This window comes from Pygoscelis adeliae, unplaced genomic scaffold (genome assembly GCF_000699105.1).
Source record: "Pygoscelis adeliae isolate BGI_AS28 unplaced genomic scaffold, ASM69910v1 Scaffold34, whole genome shotgun sequence".
NCBI classification, from domain to species: Eukaryota; Metazoa; Chordata; class Aves; order Sphenisciformes; family Spheniscidae; genus Pygoscelis; species Pygoscelis adeliae.
Window position 1 is genome coordinate 6,854,887 of NW_008824658.1, and position 10,000 is coordinate 6,864,886.

Sequence of the window (10,000 nt, forward strand, 5' to 3'; positions counted from 1 at the left end):
TCTCAGCAATTCCTTCTGGCAGCTTTAACATCTCTTCTGGTTTCTAAAATTCTTCGGCTTCCCCAGCCAGCAAATGAAACTGGTAGGAGCTCAGAAACCTGTGATTATAGTTCTTTCAGCTTAAACAATTCAGTATATTTGTCTGTAGTTTTTTGTTCTTTTGTTTTCTGATTTTTATCATGGAAGCAACACACTGGGTTTCAGTTCCCACACCACGTACCACGCTCTGCAGAAGGAGCCTGCCTCGGTGCGGGATGCCCTCTGCATTCACTGAGAGACCCTCCCAAGACAAGGCTCTGCCTGAGTTTGATTTTTTTTTCTGCCTATACATCTTGAAAATGAAAGCCTTAAGGCTTTTCCTCTTCGCTCGCAGCAGTGAACAGCATTGTATATGTTGAATGTGAATTTGAAAGGTTGCACAGCCAGCCTCATAACTTCCTCTGCCCTTGCGTGTACAGCCTTTCCCTCCCAGGACTCCTAAAAACCCTCATTCATGTGTCTTCATGACTCTGGTTTGAAACAGCACCTTTCCTTTCTCTTCTGAAATGACTTTTCAATAGGTTGGCCAGATTGCAAGCAGATGATTCACCATGCTGGCAGCAGAGTCCCTCTGCACACCGAAAATTCATTTCTCCCACTCAGGGTATTTTTAAATGCTCCCAAGGACTCCAAATTGTCTTATAATACTGGCACTAGTATTCCTGAAGAGCAGATAGCATGAAATGAGAATTACAGGTGCCCCAAACTCTGTTAACCTGTACTAATGCAGGAAGTAAAGTGCCTCCAGGAGAGCAAAATGGGAAGAAAACAGATTTCCCTGTGCTCTGCCCTGGCTGCCCCGCGTGGACAGACCCACCGCAAGGTAGTGAGAAGGAATAGCGAAAGAATACGCTTGTAGGCATGAGCTGAGCTTACGCAAGGTTGCATGAAACTATGCTGTAATTAGAGCTCTCTTCTGCTTAATTAGTTAATTAAGCTCCAGTGTGGTCTTTTAAGCAGTCAGTAGCATTTGTCTGTGCTTGCCTCGTGAGTTTTAGCCGGACATTGGTGAGCGATATCGTCCCCACCCGCAGGAACATCACATTATAGCTGACACTTTTAACATGTTTTAGCATGCTTTGGAAGGAAAGGCGAGTTTTTAGGATGACCTGTAGTAACGTTACAGTCACTCGGCAATGGTTGGTTGAAAGGGGGGTTTCTTTGTTTGTTTTGATTAAGATTATATCGTTTCTGCAAACATTGTGGTAAAACACTGACTTTGCTGCTATTTTTGAGTTTTATGCAGAAAGCTGGAATGAGCCATAAAATAAAAGAAAAAACTGATGCTCTCTGCCTTGCATCAATTTTAGCAGTCGTGCATCGTTTACAGTCGCTTGCGAAAGCTGTCGTTCAAGTACTTAATTCCTCCTCTGTGCAGGTCAGGTTTCCCGGCTTAGTGCCTCTCCAAAGATGCACATCTTTGATGCACATCTGTGCCTCCTCAGGAGCTGTGTCAGAGGAGCACGGTTCAGAGAAGTACCTTCTCACGTTCGGTTCTTTCAAAGTTCAATGTTCCGCTGTTGCCTGCTCTTGCTGAACCTCCAGCCGTGACTAATGGCACAGGCATTGGCTTGCGGGACAGCGTCCTTTGCGTTTCCTCTTTACTGCTGTATATATTCGCTCCGGCTCAGGTTCATTTGTTTCACAACCCAATGGATTAGCCACTGTCACACTGCTAATAACAGTGTCTGGTTTCATCCTGGCTTTTCTTAGTCACCAAAAGGGGAATCACTTTGCTGTGCACCCTTTCATTTCTTTACTTGTCACGTCTTGTCTATCTGTTACGATCTTCACAAACTTCCTGGTTCCTTGGACATAATTACTTATTCATGTGGCTGACTTCATTGGGGAGGGTCTATGACTTCCCAAAAATACACCTATGCCGAGTATCTTTGACTTAAAACTTACGCAACACCTAGCTGGGCAGGTCCTCAAACTACCTCATGCCCCAACAGCCCGCTCGGTGAAGGCACTGCATTTCATTTGGAAATCAATGTACACTTCCGTACGTTAGCAAAAGTATCATTTTCCTCTCACACTTCAGATTCTAGAAAAATGGAGTATCTTTATTTAAGAAAAGTAACTCACAAATGCATTCTTCACTTCCTGAAAAATATAGCTTAAGGCAATCCTGAGGAAAAAAACAAATCCAGCCTAAATTAGACACCCTTCGCTACTACCGTTATTTCTGTGGTTTCAATTATCATTACCCTATTTCTACTGCCATGACCCCTGAGAGACCTGCTCAAGGTCTCATTTCGGCTCGGCACTGAGCCAACAAACACAAATTCCTCACTTTTTGCTCCAAATTTTGAAGATAACGTGGGTTGAAAATAAATTTGGAGTAATATTAAAATAAATATGATCTGCTGTCACAATAAATATATTAAATAAATAAAAAATGCGTAGCATGCAGGTGTACTGCACTGCAATTATGTTGTAGAGTTTCAGGAAAACGTGCTGATTTCAAACTTAATTATGCACATATTTAGAAGATAGCCTTTTCTCATTTGTTTCTCCTGCCTTCAGAAAATAAATATTCTGACAGTTTTGTAAATGTCTGCAGGAGAGCACACTAATGGATCTGCCTTCTAATCTGTATTTTTCAAATTTCACTCACATAGTTTTACTCAAGCCTTGATATATACTCTAATTACTATAGCACACAAACCCCACAATAGAATTAATAATTTTAAGGTCTTTTATTCATTATCACTTTGAACGTTATGACTCTGTATAAATACAAAAGTTCTCTATAAATAAAATAAATACGTTAACAGCTGCAATAAGACATAAATATCTGATAATACACATATAGAACATTCATGTTAATGTCGCGCTGTCTCTTCGTGGCGCTCTGCGGCAGCTTTGCAGTATTCTGTCAGAACCGGCTCTAGTGTTGGGTAAAAGACGTCCCCGACGAGCTGGGTTGCCATCAGCAGGGCTCCTAGCACTTCTCGTGCAGGTTTTGAAAGAACTTCTTGTAGCGCGTCAGGGCACTCTGCGGGTCCATATCGGTCATCAGGCAGGAAACGTCTTTCCCAGGTTTCTAGAATAAAAATAATAACAGGTAATAGTGATAGTAAGGGAGAGAATAAAAAAAGCATATTGCTGCAGAGTTGTTGGCGGTTGTTCAAGGCGATATTTAATCAGAAGGAAAGAGAAATCTTCACGAATGAACGGAAAGAAGACTTTTGAGGACCAGGAATACTTCCTCCTGGCTGACTTTGCTTACTGACATGTGGCTTAGGGCCTTTTCTTATTAATCTCCTGGCTAATGACAAGTCCAGGATTTGTCTAAGGGCGATGCATCTGTTAGAAAACTAACTTCCATCCAGACCCTATGAATTTCAGGTAAGTGTTTTCTAGAAAACCATTGCTGAGCGGCAGCCATAATGCTCAACAGTGCGAAATTAAGAGTGTACGGAGATGGTATAAAAATTTTGCTATTGACTTCAGTTGACCAGGATGCCGAGTTGCTTAATTTCGTATGTTTTGAAAACAAAGGAGCAGTCCATTCACAGTAATTTCACATTTTTACTTGTTTAATCACTATAAATAACTGACGAGAAACTTACTGTATGTGCTTTATTTAAAGCTGATATTATGCGGTCCATGTTTTTCTCCATCAGAGAAACGCGTGTTTTCATTTGATCATCCTTCAGGTAAACTTTCAGCCATTCTATGGTTCTTTCAAGGTGACAGGGAACATGGTTGCACTAAAAAAAAATAAATCAAACAGCAGCAAAATTATATTCTGCCAAATGAGTTAAATTTTATCTTGCATTAAATTCAATAACTAACCGCATGCACAGCAGAAACAGAAATTATCTATTGTCTACTCTATTTCTGTACAACTAGGGAAAGGGGTACTTTCCTATGTTTTCTGGGATTTGATAAAAATCTACAGCAGGAGAGAAAAAAGCATATAACATCCAAAAAAAAATCATTATAAAGGAAAAAAAAGGGGGAAAAGAGTTGTAAAAGAGGATTAAAATCTGTTGGGGTTGCAGTTTTATCAAAATCACACTGACTAGCCCAAAGAGATTAGATCTGCTAATTGCCTTTCGCAGCTACCATCTCCGTGTGGAAGGACAGAAGCGCCGTACTCTTCTGTCTATAAAACGCTGCTCTTCACCTTCTTTAAAGTTGCAAACTCTAAACATTTTTGCCTCTGAAGATAAGGCCTCCCAACAACAGGTTGCCTGTTCTTAGTTATTTTTCATGAACCTTTTTTCAGTTCACAGAGCCTGAGAAATCTGCAGACCACAGGCTGAAAACCACTGATCAACAAAGCTGTGTGCGATAACTTGTCATGCCTGCAAATTGCTTCCTTCGGAGACAAACTCCATTATGCTTTATAACGCTCAACTCGTCTGTTTGCCGAGAGGTAAGAACATTTCAGCGTTTCCAGTGCTACCTGTATTCACCACCTGCTGCTCTAAATGACAGCAGGTCACGTTCAGGGTCTGCACCTCATATAGGAATGTTGAGAACAGCCTCAGTATTAAGCTCCCTGCGAGAGCTCCTGAGATTGACTTCAGTAGGAGTGTAACTGAGTCTCAGAGACCCTGGTCTCAGAATTGGTTCTTTATTTCCATAACTTTTTGCATACAAGGAATTGAACTGAATTTGATAGAGCTGCTCATGAACATACCGTTAGCACGTGTATTCCCTTTTTGTGAGATACAGTCTTTTTTAGTAGTCTAACCCTCTCTTTCTCTCAAGATCTGCTACAAAGCATCATCATTTTCCAAATTATTAACAACAGCAGTAATAAAGAAGCTTTAAGAGTCTTACCTGAAATTTCCCGACAGGTACTGGAAGAAAGATCTAAAATTTTAAAAAAGAAAATAGTGTTAGAAGGTATTTCTCTTCTAAGTGACTGCCACATTGTTAAGCATCTCTAACTAGATATCGTCTTCATCAGGTTTTCTATTTCTGAACTTCCTTTGGGGAAACAACTGCAGCGCCAGCTTCTGAGGAGAGGTTGACACGCAGTGCCTTCAGCATCTCAAGTTTAACAAACAAAACACAGGACACGCGAACTAGAGCTCAAAGTAGCCCAGACTCGATTTTATACTTCCATCAAAAGAACCGTAGAAAATGAAGAAGAAAAGATAATGACCCACCTCCTTGCTTGCTAGATCCACTAGATCCACTAGAGCCTTGAAGTTTACTTGAAATTCTTCTATTGCGCTGCCCATTGAGCCAGATGAGCAGCAACCCAACAAGAAGATATAGAGCAACAGCATTTTCGCTTCCAGGAGAGCTGCGTTTGATTTATGCCTTTTTAACACCACATGCTGCCTATATATACTCATGTACACCTTGAATATTAAATCGAAGGGAAAGTTTTCTCATATAGGAAAAGGCACAAGAACATAGTGTGAATTATTATAGGCATTGTGGGATGCCTCAGTGGGGACAGGTTGGGGGTTTCCTTCCCTCTGACATCAAATAAGGGGAAAATACCTTCGCAGATAAGAGATGTAATTTTCTTACACGATATCAAAAACTCATCACAGGAAATAGGAGTATTCCTTGTGTAACACACATCTTCATGTGGTTCTATTCTTATAATAATCAGATAGATGGAGATCTGGAAACCTAAATACTTCTAACATTCCACTCGGTAATAAGACATCCTTTGTTCAATAGGATTTTCTAACATAAACTGCAGCTCTAGGTATAGTAAAAAATAATAGCAAATTCTTAGACATACACAGACCCTAACACCACTTAACCAATTTGACTTCTTCAGCTTTCCTCCTTCACCCTTGCTGTTTTATGAAATTCAGCATGTAATACATAGCTGGGAAAAGCATGGGTTTAATTAGCAACAGCCAAATAGTAGAAGCACGGTGGGCATTAACGGCAGAAATTAGCAGTCCTGGCATCAAGTAAAAACTTTGTTTGAATTTAAAGAAGTCCTTCAACGTTAGTGGAAAAACCCTATATACTGAAAAATACTGAAGTGCGTCTAAATGGCTAAAAAATACTTTCAGGTGCCTGGCAAGTGCTTGTGAGAGGGTAAGAGTCACTCATTAAAAGGTTACAATTTTCCAGCAAAATCAGACAAATCACTCAACAATGTGTGAAGAGTCATCTGGTTTTCCATAGCTATCTGCTTGAGAGTCACAGAAACAAAGGAGACCTTGTGCACATCAAATAATTAATGTCTCGATACATAATTTTATGAACAGATCTGTTTAAGTCTTGTTGAAAACATCGCTAAACTAAACATTTAAATATTCTTTTAATATTAAAATACCTATTCTTGTCCTAAAATTCAGAGAGAGAAGTATAACTAGAGGTTGAAAAAACCCTCTTGAAAGGATCTTTTGATCCTAACTGAAAAAGCTCCTGAAAAAGCTTTTAACACTAGGCTCATAGAGCATCCTATTGTCAGAGCGCATCCAAAGGAACACAAGAGGCCCCCCAGCCAAAAATGTTTGGATCCTGGAAGAGCACGAGGGGCATAACACAACACATACTTACATTCCTCCATGGAAGTCAGCATTTGACTACTCGTAGAGACAGAACGCTGAGTAAGATGGACTTTTGCCTGACCTGGTATGGCCACCCTTTCCTAGAGGGAGAGGGCTAAAAAGCGTCTTTGATAAACTAGGCAGAAGAAAAGCAGATCTTCTGAAAGGTTTCCCTTTCCCACAGTGTGGATATCAAGCAAGCATTTTGTTGTATTTCATAAATAGTTGTAGTTTTATTTAAAATTATTAGTATAGAAATTAGCACGTCTATCATATCATATGCTAATATATTTGACAAGAATTAAAGGAGTAAATGTTTATTCTTGCTATATTGGCCAATAATCTAATCTTTTTGGGCTGTCACCAGCATCTGAATCACCAACAATGTCTTAGCCATTTTTGAAATAATGAAAAATTTTGCCCCAAACTGATCACACCCATGGTGACATACCACCAAGGTACGATTTGGGAGAGGAACAAGCTGCACATGATTTTTAATAACGGAAGACTTCTGTCCATCATCCATGGATAGAACCATGGCAGTTCTTTGTATCACAGTATCAATGAGAATTTGAATAAAGAAGGAGTTGTGACATTACGGGAGGTACGTGGGAGTAGAATGGAAAAAATGTATGAAGGCATCATAGGATAAGTGTCTCCCAGCAAAATGCCATTCACCCAACTGCAGCAGAAACAAATGAGATCAATATGTAAGGTTCCATTTCCTAGCTGAGTGCAAATATCTTGTCTGTCAGACTTTGCGTCCGTACTTATTCTGTAGGGTAGAGTGAAATCAGAATTGACAGTACATAGGAATGAAAAAAAAAAAAAAATCAGGTAAATGAAGACATCGTAGTGGTTAAAGAAGTATCAAGGAAGGATGGGCAGTCAGAGGAAAAATACTGATATAAGATACTGTGAGACAGGCGGTGCAGTAAGTGAAGAGCAGCATCTGAAATGACAGGGCGGACTGCAAAGAAATGAGAAGGAAGACAAAATGATTTGGCTGGGTCAGCAGCTCCTGGGGAGGCAGTCGGGTGTCTGTGGCATCCCTCCTGGCCTGACACGGAGCTGAACGGAGTTTTCAAATCAGGGCATGGTAAAATCTACATCCCCCAATTCTCTATGAAGTGGTGCATTGTTACACATAAAAAGCAACTTGGACGAGGGAAGGCTGGCTCTTCTGATAACGTTGGCTTTTAGAACAGGTTTGGAAAGAAACATATGTTAAAGACATAGAAGTAAGTGGTAGGATAAGACAAAATGTAACATGGATTGCTGTAGATGGATCATGCCAGAGTGACCAGATATCCTTGTTTGATAAGAGACTTCATGCTATAAGAAGGATCCTAGGTATCTGGGGTTTAGTAAAGCACTGTATCAAACGATAACGTATTGGTTAATCTGGAGAAGACGTGAAAGTATTAAGGCAGATGAATAGTTTACTGGGCTATGGTACCATGTTGAAAAGGAAAGTTATTAGGCTGAAGTAGATAACTAATGAACGGCCTCAGGATGTAGTCTCTGTACCGCTGTCATTAACAATGTTGTTGACCAGCTGAACAAAGAACTCAGACAATGGAAGAGCTTGGCTTGATTATCTGGCAAAATGAAGGCTGAGAATATGCGCAGTCTACAACAGATTGGGAGATAAGAGCAGGAAGAGGATATCTTAGATACAGGACAATGTTCAGACAAAGTCAAACGGGGAACACTCCAGCCACCAGACGTTTAGGCTGGAAATTTAAAAGTTTGTCACTGCTAGTTGTTCTCCTACCTAATGTTCCAACCAGTATTATAAAGGAGCATTGACAGATTTCTAGAAGGGATGACACAATAATACACGTTGCAGGAGACTGGAAACAGTGACTCAGGTAGTCCCTTCTGCTCCTCAGTCTTTCACATTCATACTTTCACATTCACAGATTCATGTACTCTGAAAGGCTGATAACTGTGCTGAGCATCAGTCAAAGGAGATAGATCACAAGTGAAGAAATCGTTCCCACTAAACCATCCCACTGTAGCATAAACACTAGTTTAGAGAATAGATTTCATATTGGTGGGAAAGTAGTGTGTGTGAAACAGAAAACTCTTACCAGAAACAACGCCAGTAAGTCTCCTAATCAATGGCTTTTGGAGACTATTCCAGAAGTCGGACTGGTTGCAGAGTCCGGATACGGTCTGTGCGTCATCCAACAGCAACGTGGAAAAGCATTGCCATGGAGAAAGCAGCAACAACTGAGACTGATGGCATTGTGCTCCTGAACAACCGAGTCATAACGAGGCAGATACAGGGCAGGAGACAACACACAAATGGAGGATAATCTAGCATCATCTATCTAGAGGAGTCATATTTGCTTCTGAAAGATGGGTATGATTTTTACCTTCGACTTTGGCAATATTCTTACAGCTCGCTGTGCCACTAACATCCCAGTGAAGCGAACGCTAACCTCTTCTTGTCTCAAGACCTGTCGTGGCCATAGCTCACGTTTTGTGAACCTTTTTCACACTCATAAAAAGTAGGATTATCACCAGACTACGACCACAGAGAAAGCCTGAATTGTTAGCCACAAAACCACCTGCTGGCTGCCAGCTTATGATAAGGTCCAGGCTTACTTCATCTATCATTTATATGTTACTCATTTAATTACAGATGATGCTGAGATTGAGTACACAGGGCTGTTTTCCAAAGTTTGCCTCTGTTACCTGACCATGAACTTGACCTGATACAAGACTGGCCGCTTTGTTTCCCTTCGTAGAGGAAGCACAGTAAGGACTAAAATATGCTGGTAAAGTTATCAATCGGTTTTGGAGTTGGCTGAAAGCGTAGGCAGGTTAGATTCCCCGGACTGGCAGCTTGCCCGGTTTACCTATAGGTGAGCCTGAGATGGCTCCTGTCTGGACAGGGGCTGCCGGGAAGAGGTGAGGGTGTTCATGGCATCTGCAGCCGGCAGCCTGTCCCTGCAGTTAGTCCTGGAGGGACTCCTGGTCCTCAGGAGTAGCATAAGAAAGTCCCAGGGAAGGGAGGAAGTGCTCTGGCTTTTTTTGTTCTGGTTGGGCTTTTTTCTAACCGGACGATGAATAGGGGCTGTGGAGCAAAGAGGAAGAGTTGCTTCTTGCAGTGGATGTGGGAGAAGACTGGTACAAGGGGGCAGAGGAAGTCTGTGGGCCCTAGCAAGAAAGGAGCAGCCAAAGGGAGAGATCCTTCTTCCTACCCCCAATCACCTGGAACCTTCTTGCAGTCCCCAAAACTGCCTCAAAACTCCGGTATTCCTTTCCAACCCCTCTGTAGACCCCAAAGCATCTACGAAGTGTTGAGTAACCTCTGAGTAAACAGTGCCCAACGGCACTAGCTGTGCAATAGCTGGAGTCCACAGACCACATCTTCTAGATCTGATGATGTACAGCTCTTGACACACTGTGTCAAGGTGACTTCTTAATGCGCTTTGTGCATGTGATCATTATTAACG